The 18,666-nt window shown below is 36.3% G+C and overlaps 1 protein-coding gene across 1 annotated transcript in view; it reads left to right on the top strand.

Moving 5' to 3' along the window:
• The window catches only part of ERBB4 (erb-b2 receptor tyrosine kinase 4), a 770,675-nt gene that overhangs the window by 303,971 nt on the left and 448,038 nt on the right, over positions 1 to 18,666 (top strand). The gene's annotated exons all lie outside the window — the stretch shown is intronic.

The following is an 18,666-nucleotide window of genomic DNA, read 5'->3' as shown; positions in this document are numbered from 1 at the left end:
AGTAGTTTCATAAAATCTAGTTCTAGATTTGTTGTTGTTGATAATTTATATTCTTAAGCTACAACTGGAGAAAATTCAGAATACCATAACATAATTTATATACTCAAGCTACAACTGGAGAAAATTCAGAATACCATCATTCCTTTGGTTAATAAGACCTACCTTTTCCCCTAGGGTTATATTTTGAATTATATGTTGTTAAGAATAAGAATATACTGTTAAACAATAAATTAAAGCTTTTTTCCCAAATACACACAACCAAACTCATAATGGAAGCTGACAATGACTCCTTTTTGAGCCATTGTCACTAAAAATCATTTATTATTGAGTCTTTGTCATATATATATATATATATATATGTATATATACACACACAAATTGTGGTAACAGTAACAAGATTATTATCTCTTGTTAAGCAATTACAGTAAAAAGTCTTAAGCAGAGCAAATATAAAACCCTTTTCTGACACTTTAAAGAGAGGGTTTTTTTTGGTGTCTATGCTTGAGAATGAGGTAAGAATAAATCAGGAATATCTGCTTCTGTTTGGGAGTCAATGACTATTTTTACATAAAGGCAGCAGTTCAGGATGTTGCCTCCATGTAACTGGGGAGTCTATACTCCTTTTTCACTAAGAAAGCAGATAATGGCCTCCAGTCCAAGGTCATCAAGAAGTAATGAGATTTGCCTAATAGAGTAGTGGTCTGGATCTGCCAGGAGTCACCAGTAGCTTATAAACAGCCATAAGAGCTGTCATTTTTAATGTAAATCATACAAGTAGACCTAAGTGGTTTTACAGAGTCATATGACTGAAGTTATCTCCTTAGAATAAAGGCCTTGACCTAGAATGGATAAAGAATTGAAAAATAGAAAAAGTACTATAAACTGCTCACTCTTAACCTATCAATACATTGATAGAATACAAGTAAGTGAAGGAAAGAAAGAACAAGTTTTGTGGTTGATTGAGTCTCATATAAGGATCTGGTCTGCATTTCTAGCTGAAAGCTATATATGCATTAAGAAGCTCCATAGAGTCTCAGAGGCTGGTCTACTCAATGCTCTTCTTCCCTTCACTCTCAGAAACAAGACCTGTGTCCCTTCATGCAGAAAAAGGATAATAATGGAAGCGAAGCATAGACTGGAAGTACTAGACCCAATAATAAGCTGTGGTGATAAGTTTATTAGGCCAACCACAATTCCATTAAATTTTTGAAAGTGAAGATAGAATGCCAATGGTGGTATCTTGATTTTTTTTAAAATTTAATTGTAGGGAGCTGATATCTAAGTTCTAGCCACCAGTAAGAACATCAGAGGAAGGATCATGCAACTCACTCACTTTCTTTTTAGATCATATTCAGCTAAGAAAAGCATAATCTCTTGGAGTGAACAGTAGGATTCCAAAGGAGAAAGAGTGGAATATCTTATCTTCTTTTTCATTTATTTAGACAAACTATTACTGTAATAAACTAATTTAGCATCCCCCAGATAAAATGTGTAAGCCTTTTTGTAGAGTAGTGTTTTCTAGTTTAAGGTGTGTTGGTATAGACTTAGCATAATATCTATAATCTTCTCCATGTAGATCTTTTTCAACTTATAATAGGGTTACATATCCATCATGAGTTGAAAGTATCTTAAGTTGAAATACATTCAGTACACCTAACCAACTGAACATCTTTAAGCCTAACTCAAATGTGCTAAGTACTTCAGCCTCCAGTTAGAAGGTCAGTTGTGTATGTCTCTTTGCAACCCCATGGACTGTAGAGTGCCAGGCTCCTCTGTCCATGGAATTCTCCAGGCAAAAATACTGGAGAGGATAGCCATTCCCTTCTCAAGGGAATCTTCCCTACCCAGTGATCGAACGCAGGTCTCCTGCCTTGCACACAGATTCTTTACCATCTGAGCCACCGGAGAAGCCCATCTAATAACTCAAACCTAGTTTATAATGAAGTATTGACTATCTCATGTAATTTATTGAATACTGTACTATGAAAGTGTAAAACAGAATTGTTGAATGAGTACAGAATGATAGTAAGTGTATCAGATGTTTAACCCTCCATGAACAGAGTGGCTGGCTGTACACTGCAGCTTGCTTCTGCTGCCCAGTATTAGAAGAGGGTATTTTGTACCACATGTGCTAGCCTAGGAAAAGATCCAAACTTCATTTTTATTGAGTGCATATTGCTTTTGCATCATAAAGTGGGAAAAAAAATTGACCCACTGTAAGTCAAGGACTGCCTGTATTAAAATATGCAACACTGGCCCTGAGTCGTTAAAAGAAAATTTAAGTAAATCCCTCACTTACTGTTTTTTTACTGAATGTCAGAGGGCTTTTCCTACAATGTGGGGGACCTGTGTTCAATCCCTGGGTCGGGAAGATCCTCTGGAGAAGAAAATGGCAACCCATTCCAGTACTCTTGCCTGGAAAATCCCATGGACAGAGGAACTGGTAGGCTACAGTCTATGGGGTCGCAAAGAGTCGGACACGACTGAACAACTTCACTTCACTTCACTAGAGGGCTTTTCCATAGCTTGAGCTTGGAGTGATACATGGAAAATTCTGGTTTTGAATGATTCATCTGCTAATAATAGATGGATTAAAATTTGAAGATATTTGAAAGCATTCAAGACTCAAAAGACACTGACACTGAATTAAATGATTAGGACTTAGATTAGAGTGGAAGCAATGGAGACTGAATGAAAGTTATAAATGACAGCAATAGTGCAATGTATGTTGAGGCTTATTTGTTGTTTGTTGTTTAGTCACTAAATGTCCAGCTCTTTTGTGACCCCATGGACTGTAGCCTTCCAACCTCCTCTGTCCATGGGATTTTCCAGGAAAGAATACTGGAGTAGGCTGCCACTTCCTCCTACAGGGGATCTTCCTGACCCAGGGATCAAACCCACGTCACCTGTATTGGCAGGCAAATTCTTTACCGCTGAGCCACAGGGAAGCCCACTGAAGCTTATTAATACTTTTAATTGTTTTATATGGCTATTTCACCAAATGCCATATATTCACCATATAGCAGAGAATAACAATACAGACCTTATCAAGATTGATAAAAGCACCTAACATAGTGGATATTATTCCAAGTGCTTCATAAAAGTAAAATGCAGAATGCTTAGCCTCTAGTCATATCTCTTCTGCTTTTAATAATTAAAAAAAAATTCTTAAGAAACTATTCTCAACAAATGGGTCTTGAAATTGCTGTATTCTAAGCATTCAACCATGTATCTCTTGTTTGCTTTTTCACTTACCCTCTCATCACAATAAGACAAAAACATCTTGAAGACAAGGACCATTTTATGGCCTCTGTAGTTCCTAAGTATAATTGAAAATGTCAGCTTTTTCCTTCCTATGTTGAGGGAAAAAAGAAAAAGGGTTTTTTGCTTCTACTATTTTTCTCTCCCCTCTGAGTCTTCTTGGTGTGAATATCACACAAAACACTTACATTTCTGCTTCTACTCACCAGATGCATGGAGGCCCCCCAAAAAAAATCAAGTAATTCTCTGTTATTCCAGCTGGGTGTCCTACAATTTAATTCAGTTCTAGCATTATCTCCTTGAATATAGAATCAGATTTCCCAGATTACAGATCAGTCCCATAAGCCTGGCTCACTGGCCATTTCAGATGCCAGGTGCAAACCTAAATTATCACCTATGCTTCTGACAAACCTGCTATACACCTAAGGTTCCAAAGACCCTTCTCCTTGATTTCCATCAGTTTGCTAGAACAGCTCAGAGAACTCAGGAAAACACCTATGCTTGTTAGTTTATTAAAGGGTCTAATTAAGGATACAGATGAACATCCAGGTGAAAAAGATGTGTAAGGCAAGGTACGTGTGGAGGGGTGTGGAGCTCCTATGCCCTCTCTGCTCCCACTTTCCCAGAACCTCCACATGTTCACCAACCCGGAAGCTCTCTGAATGACCTTTACTGGGATTCTATACAGGCTTCCTCTTTGGGCATGATCAGTTATTAACTACACTTTCAGCCCCTTTCCCCTCTCTGGAGCATGAGGCTGAAAATACCCAGCTTCTAATCATGGCTTAATCTTTCAGTGACTAGTTGTGATCTAGGTGCCATCTGAGGAGTCCACCCAAAGTTGCCTCATTTTAACAAAGGGAGCTTCTAGTCTCTTATCACTTGGGAATTTACAAGGGTTTTAGGAGCCCTGTTCAGGAACTAGGGGAAGATATATAAGCGTGTGACTTCAGTTATATCCTACTCTTTGCAACCCCATGGACTATAGCCCTCAGGCTCCTCTGTCCAAGAATACTTGAGTGAGGGTACCATTTCCTTCTCTCTCTCTATACACACACACACACACACACACACACGTAGTCTCAATCAGAAATATACTGTGAGATTCTGATAAATATAGCCATTTGGGGATCACGCATAAGGTTGAGTTTTACCGTAACCATGTTATTCAGCTCACATGTATTTATTTATTATATTTTAGAACTTTAGGCAAATCTTTTTTTTAATATAAATACAAAAAAGAAGTAAGGGCTTCCAGTTTAGCAAAGGAGAAAACTATAATGAATTAAAAATAATTGAATCTATTAGATGCTTTGCTTCTGCTATTTTGCCCTAGTTCAGATTTTAAAGGTATTTTCTGGGTTGAACAGTATTAAGGCAGTTTAATCTCTGACCATGTTTTTATGGACATAATTTTCCCCTCTGCCTTTTTTCCATGCCAAATCAATTTTCAGGATACATAATTTTCCTTGTAGATTTTAAAAGAATGATTTGCTGCATTAATACACATTATCTGATATATATTCTTCTTTGTGGATTTTTTTTAGAAAGCTTTTATATGTGTATTTTTTCTTTTTTTTTTAACTTAGTCCCACATTTTCAGGTCAAATTTTGTCATCCTCTGTCGATTTTTTATTCAAAACAAAATTGTGTGTATGCCATTTTATCTGTTCTTAGTTTTATTGCAGGCCGATTAGTTTTAAAAGTATAATTATTTCAAACATGAGTCTCTGAAACAATTTATATCAGCTGCAGTTCTATAATTGTATTGCCTATCAGGCAGAGGGGGTCAAAACAACCTTTGAATCAGATGGCAAGGTCCCAGTGTCCTACCTTAAACTTAATACATATAATTGTGAACACATCAGAATCTAAACTCCTCAGAATGTGAAGATAATTACTATTATTACTTAGTTTTAGATATCTTGCAGTGGTGAGAAAACAAAAAAATCTAACTAGTGCTGTCTTGTCTGTGGTACTGAACTCTTGATTAATGAAACATGATCTAGTCCGTCTATTAATTAGTGTGAATTAATATGAAAATTAATTCATATTTTCCAGACATATGAATTACTATCATTCTTCAAACACTGTATTCTTTCTACTCTTCATCCATGACAACTCCACCATCTAAAATGACCTTTTCCACCATCTCTTCCAGTTGTTAGCTCACTGCTAAGTCTAATCTGATGACCCTAACCAAGAAACCTTTCTATTTTCTGAGTACATGTAGAACTCTGTTATTTCATATACTATTTAATATCTGAGGTTATCTCTAAATATTTTTGTCCTCTGCTGAATTATAATGTTTATTGAGAATAAGAATAAAACTTATTAATAATAGTGTTTTCTATAATCCTTGGTGTAATCCCTCACCTTTATTAAATAAATAAATACATATGTCAGGTGACTGAGTCTTGATTGCCACTTAGAAAGAGGAAAATGAACAAGAACTTGCAGTGGAGGGACTCAAAACCCAGCTTTAGCATGTAACACAATTTCTGCCAGATTTAGACAAAACATTCACAGAATTCCCAGATGATAATTGCTAATATAACAAGCCGCTGCTTACCACTGTACCTGAAATAGGCAGGAGGGGTAATTAAAAATTAGCAGCTCTCAGCAAACAAATGCACAATTCTATGAAAACTGAATAGAAACTTAGAAACAAGTGGAAACTAAAAGTGTGAGTAGCATGAATGTCTCCGTTTCAGGCAAGGTCTTGGACTGTTTGGTCAACTCCGGATATATTAATGGACCAAATAGCAAGAAGTTAATGATTAACCTGAGATCCCATAGAGAAACGCTTGTTAGAATATTCTATTGTTTCCCCCGAAGTTATTATTAAAGCTGACACACGCTATTTGGACCGAGAATATGGTGCTATTTTACCTTGTACTTTGCTATGTCATAAGATATTTTATATTTTTTGGCTAGAAGCTTCGCAGTGCCAGTGTAGAAAGAGGGTCTTAACAAAAATATCATTCGGAGACTACGTATGCTTTTATCTCTATAACTAAGTTTTCAGTAACTTTGAATATTGCGAAAGAAAAAATAAAATAAAATCTTGGTTTTTTTAAAGGACATAAAAATAGTTAAGTTGTTGCATACTTTTAAAACAGTAATGAATGACTTTAAATATGTCTACAAAGGGATATGTAGAAGATCTAAGAGCTAGTACCATATGTCTATTTTAAAGAAATATGTCTTGAGTAGTCAAGATATATATCAATTTTGAAAATTAAACATTGGAAAGGAAAAATATTTTGTGTTATTACTAGAATAATTCAGTACTTTCATTGTTTCATTGAAATTGCTTGAAACCCCTTTAATGAGTAGAAAATATATTACAAAAATAGTGCAAATTCTGTATTACTTTATAAACATGATGATCAGATGTCCCAGTTAGCCCAAAGTATTCCCATCTGTTTTCCCAATCTTAATTATGATCATGTACTTTCACTATCACAATTGCCCTGGATTAAGTAATAAATAATATGTATTACTATTTATAAAACAGGAATATCTAGTCCTAGAATTTTTCATTCTGTTATTATGGGGGGAATATATGTTTTCCATATTCATACAAAGAAAAAAAATGTTTATATAGCACAATGCTGGTGTTTCTTAGTCTAAACATTACCAGGGATATATAACAATGGATAAATGTAAGATTTATTAGGTTAAACACAATATTTGAGCTATTGTCTGCTAAGAGAAATTTTGTATGTGGTTTGCTCATACCAGTCATTGGAGGGATATTTATGTACCAAAAATCTAAAGCGTGACAAATGCCAGACTTAGCTGAGCATCTGCTAGTAGCTTTCCAGCTGATAAATTACTGATTTACTTTGATACATTTCAATTTTTGCATATGTGTTACTCTCGACAGTTCCTCATATTTGGAATCTCTAGAATTCAGGGGATAGATATGCTACATTCTATGGAGTAACTTCAGTGCCTAATTCCTGATCCACTGGATTCTCCCAGGCAAATTTTATGTACCAGGATTGACCACAAAGACCAGTGCATATTCATAGTATTGCAGGACTGACAACTTTGACCAGGTTTACGGCTGCTCTCCCTTCAGTTTACCTCCTAACCAACTTAGAATCAGAGTAGTGATATTCACAGATAAAAATGAATAGATGTCACTCTCTATATGCTTTCTAGTTCCCAAAGAGACACTTCCTAAGTCAGGTAGTCATTGCAGCCTGCAGAGACTTGAGAAATCTACAAGGTCAGAAGGCACTGGATTTGTAGCATCTTAATCCATTGATTCAAGGTTCAATTTCGGTTTCCATACAAGGGAGAATTCTTGTAATATTCTACTAATTGCAAACATATTTGTTCTATTTTTTTTTTTTTAAATTCCTGTATTATCCAGGCCACACCAGGTGTGGTCATGGCTTATCCTATATATGACACAACAGGACACATCCTATACACACACACAAATGGATCCACTTAGCCAGGGTCAAAGTTTCTAGATATTTTACTTCTTGAATCTAATATCAGAAAGATAAGAGTTTAAGCTCTATGTTTCAAAATATCTTGTGACAAATAAGTCCAGATAGAGAATTAGTTTCAGGGTATAGGGGATGTTGGAAGACAGCATTAGTCTAGAAAATAAGAGCATGGGCTCAAGTCAGACAGTCTGGCTTTGATTCAGAGCCTAACTCTGTCTCTTCCTTTCTGTGTGACCTTGATCAAGGTATATAACCTTTCTAGTTATTAGTCTTCTCATCTGTAACGTAAGTAATTGTAATAACCGTGTATGTGAATGTTAGACGAAGCGGACTAGGTGGTAAGTTTATAATATACACCAAACAACATTAAGAAGCTATTACAAAAACTTAATAAGATGATGCATATTGAGCCTGGCACATAGAAAGCCCTCAAAAATTGAGAGCTCTCATTGCCAGTTATGGTAGTCATTGTAGTGTAGTATCATTGCCTGTGGCAGTTTCCTAGTCTTCAGAGAATGTACAGCCAGTTGTGCATCGAGTCACTTGAAACCTTTAATTTCCTTGCTGGGCCTTGTAGTGTTGCCATGTGGACTCAGTTGGGAGTAGCATAAGGGGCAACTGAATTATTTATATATAATAGATTGTAACATTATTGTAATAATCACTTGACAACTGATTAAAGGATTACAATAATGTACTGATCAATTGTACCTAACCTGGAAAAATTGGAATTAAGCTATTTTTGTTTATTTTTTTTTAATTTGCAAAAGGTCACTTTGGGAAGAAAGACAAATTGGATTAATGCATAATTGGGCCACTTACAAATTTTATGAACAGTTCATTAAATATTAAGCAAAGCTTAGGTCTAAGTGCATCTGCATCTTTGAGTAAGTTTTCTTTACTCTACGTTTGTCAGGGGAAATCTCTGAACTCCTTCGCCTGCCTCACTTAACTTGCATATGTCTTACAAAACTCCAGCCACCATGTTACAGCTGGGGTGTAGACTTAGAAGAAGCGCCCAGCTGTTTCAAATCATGCTGTGCTGGACAGCTCTTTATTTCAAAGCCATTGTTACAGTTGAATGCTATTAGATGTGGAATAGAGAATTGGAGAAATATGAACAAGATGGATTTTTGTTTCTTTACGTATGAGGTTACTCAGCTTGCATGAAGAAGCCAACATTCCTTTAAACCTTGCAAATGCTGATTTTTGAACAATAGACTATTATATTCAAATTTAAATTGTGGACACTTTTTACTCAATCAAGAGGTTGTGTAGAGGATGTATACTTGACATTTAAAGTAGGATAACAACCCTGCAGCTACTGTTTGAAAGTATAACTTCCAGGTGGTCAAATTATCTGGTCATTTATAAGACAAGATTTCAGAAAAAGTCAGATTTGAACTTTTTTCATTGAAATAAGTAGGATATTTTTACAGCTTGTTTTTCATAGTGTTCTCTCTTTTTTAATATTTAGCGGAGAGGACATTAGCCTAGGGATCAGATGGTTTACAGAGTGGAAAAATATTGCTTTATAATAAAAGGAGGATATTGAATAAAGCCCAGATTTAATACCCAGCCTAACAGAACACCCTGATGAATGTAATTGCATTTTAAGCATTCTGATTAAATTTTTTGATCCATATTGCATTTGTTTTGCTTGTGAATCTTTTATGAAAAAAAAAGTGTCTGGAGATTAAAGGATTAGTGAGTTCTTAAGAAGCTGGGCAGCTGCTAAAGCATCTGAATATTCTTGCTTAAAGATGGTTGAAAAGCTGCATTAATCTCAGCTGTTACAGTGAGTGATATGGCTGAAACTAGAACAGTTAGAGGGAAATACCCTAAGGAAAATGTCTTTCTATAGTGGACGACATGAATGATATTCACTGTAAATGCAAAAAAAAAATATATATATATATATATAAACAACAGTGCAGTTAAAAAGAAATTTATCAGCTATGCTGACTTGTTAAGGAATAATACTTTTCCTCCCTTCTCATTTCTTAGGCTAATTGAGAATTCAGGGAATATATAAAGATTAAGAAATAATTTGCATGCTCTCAAATCCTAAGTGCCAGTCATGTCTTTTGATAACCAGACAATAAAAGGGCTAACAGATTAGCATAGCTATTTTACCTTGGAAGAGAAGTTTTTGTCAGTGACAGAATAACAGGTAATTGAGCAATTTTCAATATATCAGTTTGTTTTGTACAATATTCAACTTTCTAAACAAGCGGCCCAACATAAAATATAGGGAGTCCTTTGGGACATTGTTCTATATATTTATTTATTTATTGGCCGCACTAGGCCTTTGTTGCTGTGCAAGGGCTTTTCTAGTTGCAGCAAATAGCGGTTACCTTCTAGTTGCAATTGTACAGGCTTCTCACTGCCGGGGCTTCTCTTCTGGAGCACAGGCTCTAGGGCAGGCAGGCTTCCATAGTTGCAGTACGCAGGCTCAGTAGTCATGGCACATGGGCTGTAGTTGCTTTGTGGCATGTGGAATCTTCCCGAACAGGACTCGAACCCAAATCCCTGCATTGGAAGGTGGATTCTTATTCACTGTACCACCAGGGAAGTCCAGGAGTTCCCTTTCGTATTCAGAAAATTGTTTCTAAATTCTTACAAAGTTAAATGTGCTAAAGTCAAATTGAGGTTCCCACATATGTGTGTATATATATATATATTTTTTCATGGTCCCATATGTGTGTGTGTATGTGTGTATAAAATCATGGTTCACACAGGTCTACAACCTAGGATCAGGGCAATCAGGTGAACCAGTGAGAGCTTTATAGATCCCTTGAGATGGATGTGGCCTTGGTAGCTGTGTTAGCTGGATGCTGGTACCCAAAAAAGTCATGAAGAAAGAAAAACTTATAAATTCCTGTTTGGGAATGATACTCAGCCAGTTCTCTGTATGTGTTAATGACCTCTCATGGGCTTTTACCCATCTAAGGTGGCTTTACTGAACAGAGAAGCTCTATGCTAATGGCTCTTAACCTTGGCTGTCAAAAATCTAAGGAAGATTTGAACAAATTCTAGTGAAGGGCTTTTATTGGGGGAAGGGAATAGGGGAAAAGGAAGAGGGGGGTTTGGAATATGATTTTATATGTCTGAGACTTGGTTTCTTTGAGAATGAATATTCTAGCTTCCTGAGGAGCTGGAGTGCAGCAGAAGCTTTGGAAAGTATTTCCATTTGATACTCACAAGGAGAGGATGGGCTGGAAATGAAGAGAGAGCCCATTCTCGGTGAGGAATGTGCACGTGTGTGCTTAGTCACTCAGTCGTGTCCAACCCTTCGCAACCCCGTGGATGGTAGCCCACCAGGCTTCTCTGTCCATGGGGTTCCCCAGACAACAGTACTGGAGTGTATTTTCATTTCCTTCTCCAGGGAATCTTCCCAACCCAGGGATTGAACCTATGTCTCCTCTGTCTCCTGAATTGCAGCAGGATTCTTTACCCATGAGCCATCTGAGAAGCCCAATGAGAAGGGTACTAATGGTGTTTCTTTCAGTTCAGGCAGAGCACCTACCAGTGCTAACCATAAGAATTTCCTAAGAACATCATCACCACCTCTGTAGAGTGGTGCAATGTCCTTTACCTGTCCCCACCATGCCTAAAATGGCATTGCTGGAGGATCCTCAGACTAAACTCACTCTATGAAAGGGAATGTGTAGTGTCCATTATTGAGAAATGCCAGGCATTGAATATCCAAGGTCCATCATTGCTCAATTTAGTTTCAAGATTTCAGTAACTTGTACATAAAATCCAATGTCTATCTAGAATACTGAAGAAGTACCATCCATTACAGTGAATGAGCCAAACTGATCAAACAGCAACAATTGAAAATGTGTTAAACTGTCATATTTTTTTGTCTTTGAAAACTCTTTGTTGAAGTATAGTTGATTTATATCACTATGTTTATTTCTGCTGAACAGAAAATTGATCCAGTTATATATATGCATGTGTTATTTTGGGAGCTTCACAGGTTGCTCAGTGGAAAAGAATTCACTTGCCAATGCAGGAGACACAGGAGACTTGAGTTAGATTCTTGGGTCAGGAATATCTCCTGGAGGAGGAAAGGGCAACTCGCTCTAGAACTCCTGCTGGGATAATCCCATGGACAGGGGAGCCTGGCGGGCCACAGTCTCTGGGGTGACAAAGAGTCTGACATGACAGAGCAAACACATGCACATGCATTCTTTTCAATATTCCTTTCCATTTTGATTTATCAAGAGTCAACTGTGGTTCTCTGAGTTTTGAATTGTGCAATTATAAAATTTATTGAGCTTATGGAAAGCTATGAGGCCAGTGGACTGCCAGTACACACAGTTATACACAAAGTTACAGAATCTTTAGACTCCTGGGTTCAGTTCAGTTCAGTCACTCAGTCACGTCCAACTCTTTGCTACCCCATGGACTGCAGCACACCAGGCCTCCCTGTCTATCGCCAACTCCCAGAGTTTACTCAAACTAATGTCCATTGAATTGGTGATGCCATCCAACCATCTCATCTTCTGTTGTCCCCTTCTCCTCCTGCCTTCGATCTTTCTCAGCATCAGGGTCTTTTTAAATGAGTCAGTTCTTTGAATCAGGTGGCCAAAGTATTGGAGTTTCAGCTTCAGCATCAGTCCTTCCAATGAATATTCAGAGTTGATTTCCTCTAGGATTGACTGGTTGGATCTCCTTGCAGTCCAAGGGACTCTCAAGAGTCTTCTCCAACACCACAGAGAAGATTCCTGGGTTGCTGCTGCTGCTAAGTCACTTCAGTCGTGTCTGACTCTGTGCGACCCCATAGATGGCAGCCCACCAGGCTCCCCCATCCCTGGGATTCTCCAGGCAAGAACACAGGAGTGGGTTGCCATTTCCTTCTCCAATGCATGATAGTGAAAAGTGAAAGTGAAGTCATTCAGTCATATCCGGCTCTTAGCGACCCCATGGACTGCAGCCTACCAGGCTCCTCCATCCATAGGATTTTCCAGGCAAGAGTACTGGAGTGGGGTGCCATTGCCTTCTCCTACTAATTCAATGGGGAAGAAATAAAAAGCTCTTGATCAAGAGATAAGCTCTTAAGACTTATTAGATCTGGGATATTTAGCAAATAGGTTAGTTATCTTTAGAATTAATATATTCATTTATTGTTTTAAAATGAGAAGTATATTTAAATGTTTATTAAAATAAATGAGAAAATATGTAGTGCTATGTAAATACTGTCCAGATAGAAGGTAGTGTCACTTATAGTTTAAGTGATCAAAATGTTCACTCACTTTTCAGAAGCACCACTTACTTTTAAAAATTTCTTTGCCCTTAGTATGATTTTTAAAACACAATTGTGATTAATAAATATTATTTTACATATGTCATTCATCTAGTAATCAAAACAGTAGTGTTTTCATGTCACACTATCATGAGATTTTAATAGCCAGAGCTATTTCCAGAGTTTTATTTGACAAAATGTATTACTATGTGTAAGGCATTGTAGTTAAACAAAATATCAGCATTGGTGATACACTGGATTCAAATGCCGCTTAGACTCTTGCTCTCTGGGGAAAGTTGGCAATTCATTGAGACTTTTTGAATCTCATTTTCTTCATTTATGAAAGTATCATCAGTAATTTGAATATTATTATAATGCATTTAATTTAAATAATAACTTAAATGTATTTGTTTCCTTAGATATGCAATCAGTCCTGCTTAGATTTTATAGTACCACATATATCAAATACCAGTGAATACACATTCAAATTACAGAGTGGTCTGTTCTTTTGGGTTTCGTGGGTGAGACAATGGTAAAGAATTTGTCTGCCAGTGCAGGAGTTGCAGGATCCCTGGGTCAGGAAAATCCCCTGGAGAGAGAAATGGCAACCCACTTGAGTATTGTTGCCTGGTAAATTCCATGGATGGGGAGCCTGATGGGCTACAGTCCACTGGGCTGCAAAGAGTGGGACACGACTGAGCACTCACATCCGCTGTTCATTTGCAATATTTATATGTAACAAATGGCCTTTTCTTAAGTGTAAAAAGTTTAAAATCACACTGAGAATAATTATTATTCTAGTCAAGACTTCACACATCAATGAAAGTGAAAGTAGAGCAAAATAAACTAGCATAAACATAAAACTGGCCCAGAAATGTCTAAAAACATTAAAAAAATGCTTTACTATCATTGAATAACTTATTTAGAAACATGACATATTTTAATATTTTTCTTAAAAGTTATATAATCATTTTAAAATTTAAATACTATTTTTTTTTCATTTGGTGGTGTATGATTACTCTTGGAGCTCTTATGCAAAACTCTCTTGCAGATTTTTCAGAACATCATTTTTCTCGGCCCCATAAAATTGAAATTTTTAATGGATTTAGGAATAAATCTAAAAATTCTAAGAGAAGAAAAAGTGAAATTCAGAATGAAAATTTTAAAACAGAGTCATGTCATTAAAAGAAGAAACATTCAAGTCAGCATCATAGATAAGAGTAATGTTACCTATTCCATGTTCCTTAAATTCTGCATAGTTCTTTCACATATATGAATTCTTGTTAACAACTCCAAAATATTCCACTGAAAGCTTTTAACCATTTTATATGTACGTGGACCAATAAAAGTATGAGTTGTCGAAGATTATATAATTGTTGTAGTTGCTCAGTCACAAAATCATGTCCAACTCTTTGTGACCCAATGGGCTGCAGCACACTAGGCTTCCCTGTCCTTCTCTATCTCCTGGAGTTTGCTCAAACTCATGTCCATTGAGTCTGTGATGCCATCTAACCATCTCATCCTCGATTGCTCCCTTCTCCTGCTCTCAGTCTTTCCCAGCATCATAGTCTTTTCCAATGAGTCATCTCTTTGCATCAGGTGACTCAAATATTGGAGCTTCAGCTTCAGCACCAGACCTTCCAATGAATATTCAGGGTCAGTTTCCTAATATTATATAAACCTCATTACCTCTTGCCAGAAATTATCACAAGAAAATATTGATGATCTTATTCCCTTTTGTTATATGTACCTTATGTCAAAAATTTATTTGTTCAGCAAACAATATTTGAAAGAACTCAAAACACCTGGTTTAAATGATTTATCTTAAGAGCAATTGGTAAGCAGGAACCTAATTCTGGAACCGAAGTGCTATTTTCTGCTACTATTTCTTTAACAGAGGTATGTTTAGGAATTTGGGGCAGAGTTTTAAATAATACATTTTTCCTTGAGGATGATCATTATGAGACATATTTGAAATAATCATTGAAATATAAATTGTCAGTTAAAATGATCACATATAATTTTAACAGCTGAGTTAGCCATGACTAGCTTTTTAATATTTGTACAGATACACTAGACTGAATTCCTACTGTTCAACTGATGAATACCTAGCAGGTGAAAACAAATTTTCATGCTAATGAAGCCAAACACAATTGGTAATTCTGCTTTAAAAATCACAGGTAAATACATTATTGTATTTGAGAAGTAAACAAAACTCATATTCCATTCTAGGAAAACATTTTTAAAGATCTCATATAACTAAATATTTTAAAATAATTTTCTAATAACATAACTGAAATAAAAGAAAAATGAAATTAGTTAATTAAATTTTGTATCAAATATATGAAAATAAATGAAAATAACATATTTTCAAAATACCTTAATATATAGCTATTGGGATATACTTGACCTTAATGACATGTTTGATGTTCTCAGCCTTAACTTTAATATTTCAAATGATATATCTAACCACACAGTGTGTTATAGCCTAATCTTTTTCTTCTTAAAATAATTTTATGACAGTTAATGTAAGTAATACATTGTCAGGCATAAGTTTTTAGAATCATGATCAGAACCATCATGTGAAGAAATTTGGTTGACATCGTTACATAATTGTAAAAGTAATTTTTGATGAATAATAACCATTAATGTTGAAATAGCCAGATAGTCATGAAAATCACTTAAAGCAGAGTTTCCTCTTCTATGAATGATGTTGAGGTACACTGGGGGAAACTAGTAAAGTGGCATTTGTCTAAACATAGGAGCAACTCATTTACGATTACCAGCTCTGAAAGTATTTATTGATTCAATTTTAATTTTTACTTATTATTTTATTGCTTTCAATGAATTATCTGAAATTTTCCACATAAAGTAATGTGTAGTATTATTTCAAATCCTCAGTGCTCAAATTTGTATAAACTGGCCATACATCTTTGAATTACATTATTCATTATAAAGCAATAAACCAATAAGCAAATACTGAAATATGCCATTAGTTGAGGCAATGTAGGAAAAATAAATTATATCACTTAACACTGTTAAAATGTCTAATTTAGTATAAATAAGTTCAGTTGCTCACTGAAGCAATAATTTTAAACTTTAAACTGAATTCTCCATTGTTAAAATATATATATATATATATATATATATATATATATATATCAGTGCAAATTGCATTGAAGTGCAGTTCTATTATTAGCTAAATTTTCAAGCACAAAACCTTGCTGAGGCAGGGTTTGTCATTAATGATAGTGGACATAAATCCATATTTCATCGTTTACTTGATATTGTTATGTATTTTTTGCCAACTTCATGTCAGATTTGATTAGATCATCATGGTTTCTACTGCATAATAAGGGTGAAGAACTGTTACTAAGGGACTTACTGGCTCAGCCATTCTCCTGCTGTTTTCTTTGCTTGCCTAGTAGGATTTTCCTCAATAGTTTTGAAGAATCTTTTTATAGTGCTTTTCAAAAGTGTTAGTTTCAATAAAACTAGGTAATGTTTTGTATATGAACTCCTTTAACCAGACTCATCTTTATAAACTGGGCTACCAAAGTGGCTCAAATGGTAAAGAATCTGCCCGAAATGCAGAAGATTCAAGATCTATCCCTGGGTCAGGAAAATATCCTGGACAAGGAAATGGTGACTCATTCCAGTATTCTTTCCTGGAGAATTCCATGGATAGAGAAGCCTGGCGGGCTACAGTCCATGGGTTCACAAACAGTTGGACACAGCAGAGAGACTAATGCTTTCCCTTTCTTCACCCTTATAAAATGCAGCAAGTCAGAAAGTGCTGAAAGCAAACACGTCAGGTGAGCAAGACAGAACTTCATTGTCGGCCTCTACTCTCTGTTTCTTCAACGTTTCCCTTGAGATACCGCCGTCCTCTGTAGAAACAGAACTTTGTCATACTCGATGAATAAGGGCCCAACACAGCAACATAGACGGACCCAGAGATAGTTATTGTTGTCCAGTTGCTAAGTCCTGTCCGACTCTTTGCAGCCCCGTAGACTGCAACACGACAGGCTTCCATGTCCTTCACTATCTCTCAGAGTTTGCTCGAACTCATGTCCATTGAGTCAATGATGCCATCCAACCATCTTACCCTCCGTTGTCCTTTGCTCCTCCCGCCCTCAGTCTTTCCCAGCATCAGTGTCTTTTGCGATGAGTTGGCTCTTCACATCAGGTGGTCAAAGTTTTGGGGCTTCAGTTCTTGCAATGAATATTCAGGATTGATTTCCTTTATGAATGATTGGTTTGATCCTGCAGTCCAAGGGACTATTAAGAGTATTCTTCAGAACCACAGTTCAAAGGCATTGATTCTTTGGTGCTCAGTCTTTTCATGGTCCAACTCTCACTACTGGAAAAACCACAGCTTTAATTATATGGATCTTCATCGGCAAAGTAATGTATCTCCTTTTTAATATGCTATCTAGGTTTGTCATAGCTTTTCTTCCAAGGAGCAACCATCTTTGGATTTCACGGCTACAGTCACCATCCGCAGTGATTTTGGAGCCTCCAAAATAAAGTTTGTCACTGTTGCCATTGTTTCCCCATCTATTTGCTATGAACCAATGGGACTAGATACATGATCTTAGTTTTTTGAATGTTGAGTTTTAAGCCAGCATTTTCACTCTCATCTTTCACCCTCATCAAGAGGCTCTTTAGTGCCTCTTCACTTTCTGTGATTAGAGTGGTATCATCTGCATGTCTGAGATTGTTGATATTTCTCCCAGAAACCTTGATTCCAGCTTATGGTTCACCCAGCCCAACATTTCAGACAAAGACAAATATCATATAATATCACTTATATGTGGAATCACTTTTTTAATGATACAAATGAACTTATTTACAAAACAGATACAGACTCACATATTTAGAGAATGAATTTGTGGTTACCAGGGAGAAGTGGATGGGAGATAGATTGGGAGTTTGGGATTGATATGTATAAACTGGGCTATGTTTAAAATAGGAAGCCCACAAAAATCTATTGTACAGCTCAGGGAACTCATCCCAATATTCTGTAATAATCTAAATGGGAAAAGAATCTGAAAAAGAATAGCTGCAAGTACATATATAACTGAATCACTTTGTTGTATGACTGAAACTAATATAACATTTAATCAGCTATGTTTCCATAATATAATATAAAACTTAAATACCAAATATTTTTTTTAAAAAGCTGAAATTTATTTCTTCTTACTATTTACTTAAGCAGTGACTAGAAGGAAAAGTTGTAACATCTTATTTCTTTAACCTAGTGAATCCTTCTGTGCACATTTAGGAATGCATCACCCCATTTTGGGTGGACCTTTGCTCTAGAGATAGAGGAGGAATGTAAAACATTAGTGTTTAGTAGCACTTAAATCAAGGTATGTTTTTAATTTACACTAGTGTTTTAAGCATTTCATCTTTTTGTACCAAGGCACAGAAATGTCTCGCTGCCTTTAGAGAGAGACTTAGACTGTTCCTGGTGGCTCAGGGGGTAAAGAGCCTGCCTGCAATGTGGGAGACCCAGGTTCGAACCCTGGATTAGGAAGATGACCTGGAGAAGGAAATGGCAACCCACTCCAGTATTCTTGCCTGGAGAATTCCAAGGACAGAGGAGCCTGGTGGGCTATGGTCCATGGGATTGCAAAAAGTCAAACACGACTGAGTGACTAACACTTGCTTACTTGC

The sequence above is a fragment of the Budorcas taxicolor genome, chromosome 2 (genome assembly GCF_023091745.1).
Source record: "Budorcas taxicolor isolate Tak-1 chromosome 2, Takin1.1, whole genome shotgun sequence".
Classification (NCBI taxonomy): domain Eukaryota; kingdom Metazoa; phylum Chordata; class Mammalia; order Artiodactyla; family Bovidae; genus Budorcas; species Budorcas taxicolor.
The sequence above is the reverse complement of the archived record's forward strand: the minus strand, read 5'-3'. Positions and strand labels throughout refer to the sequence as shown.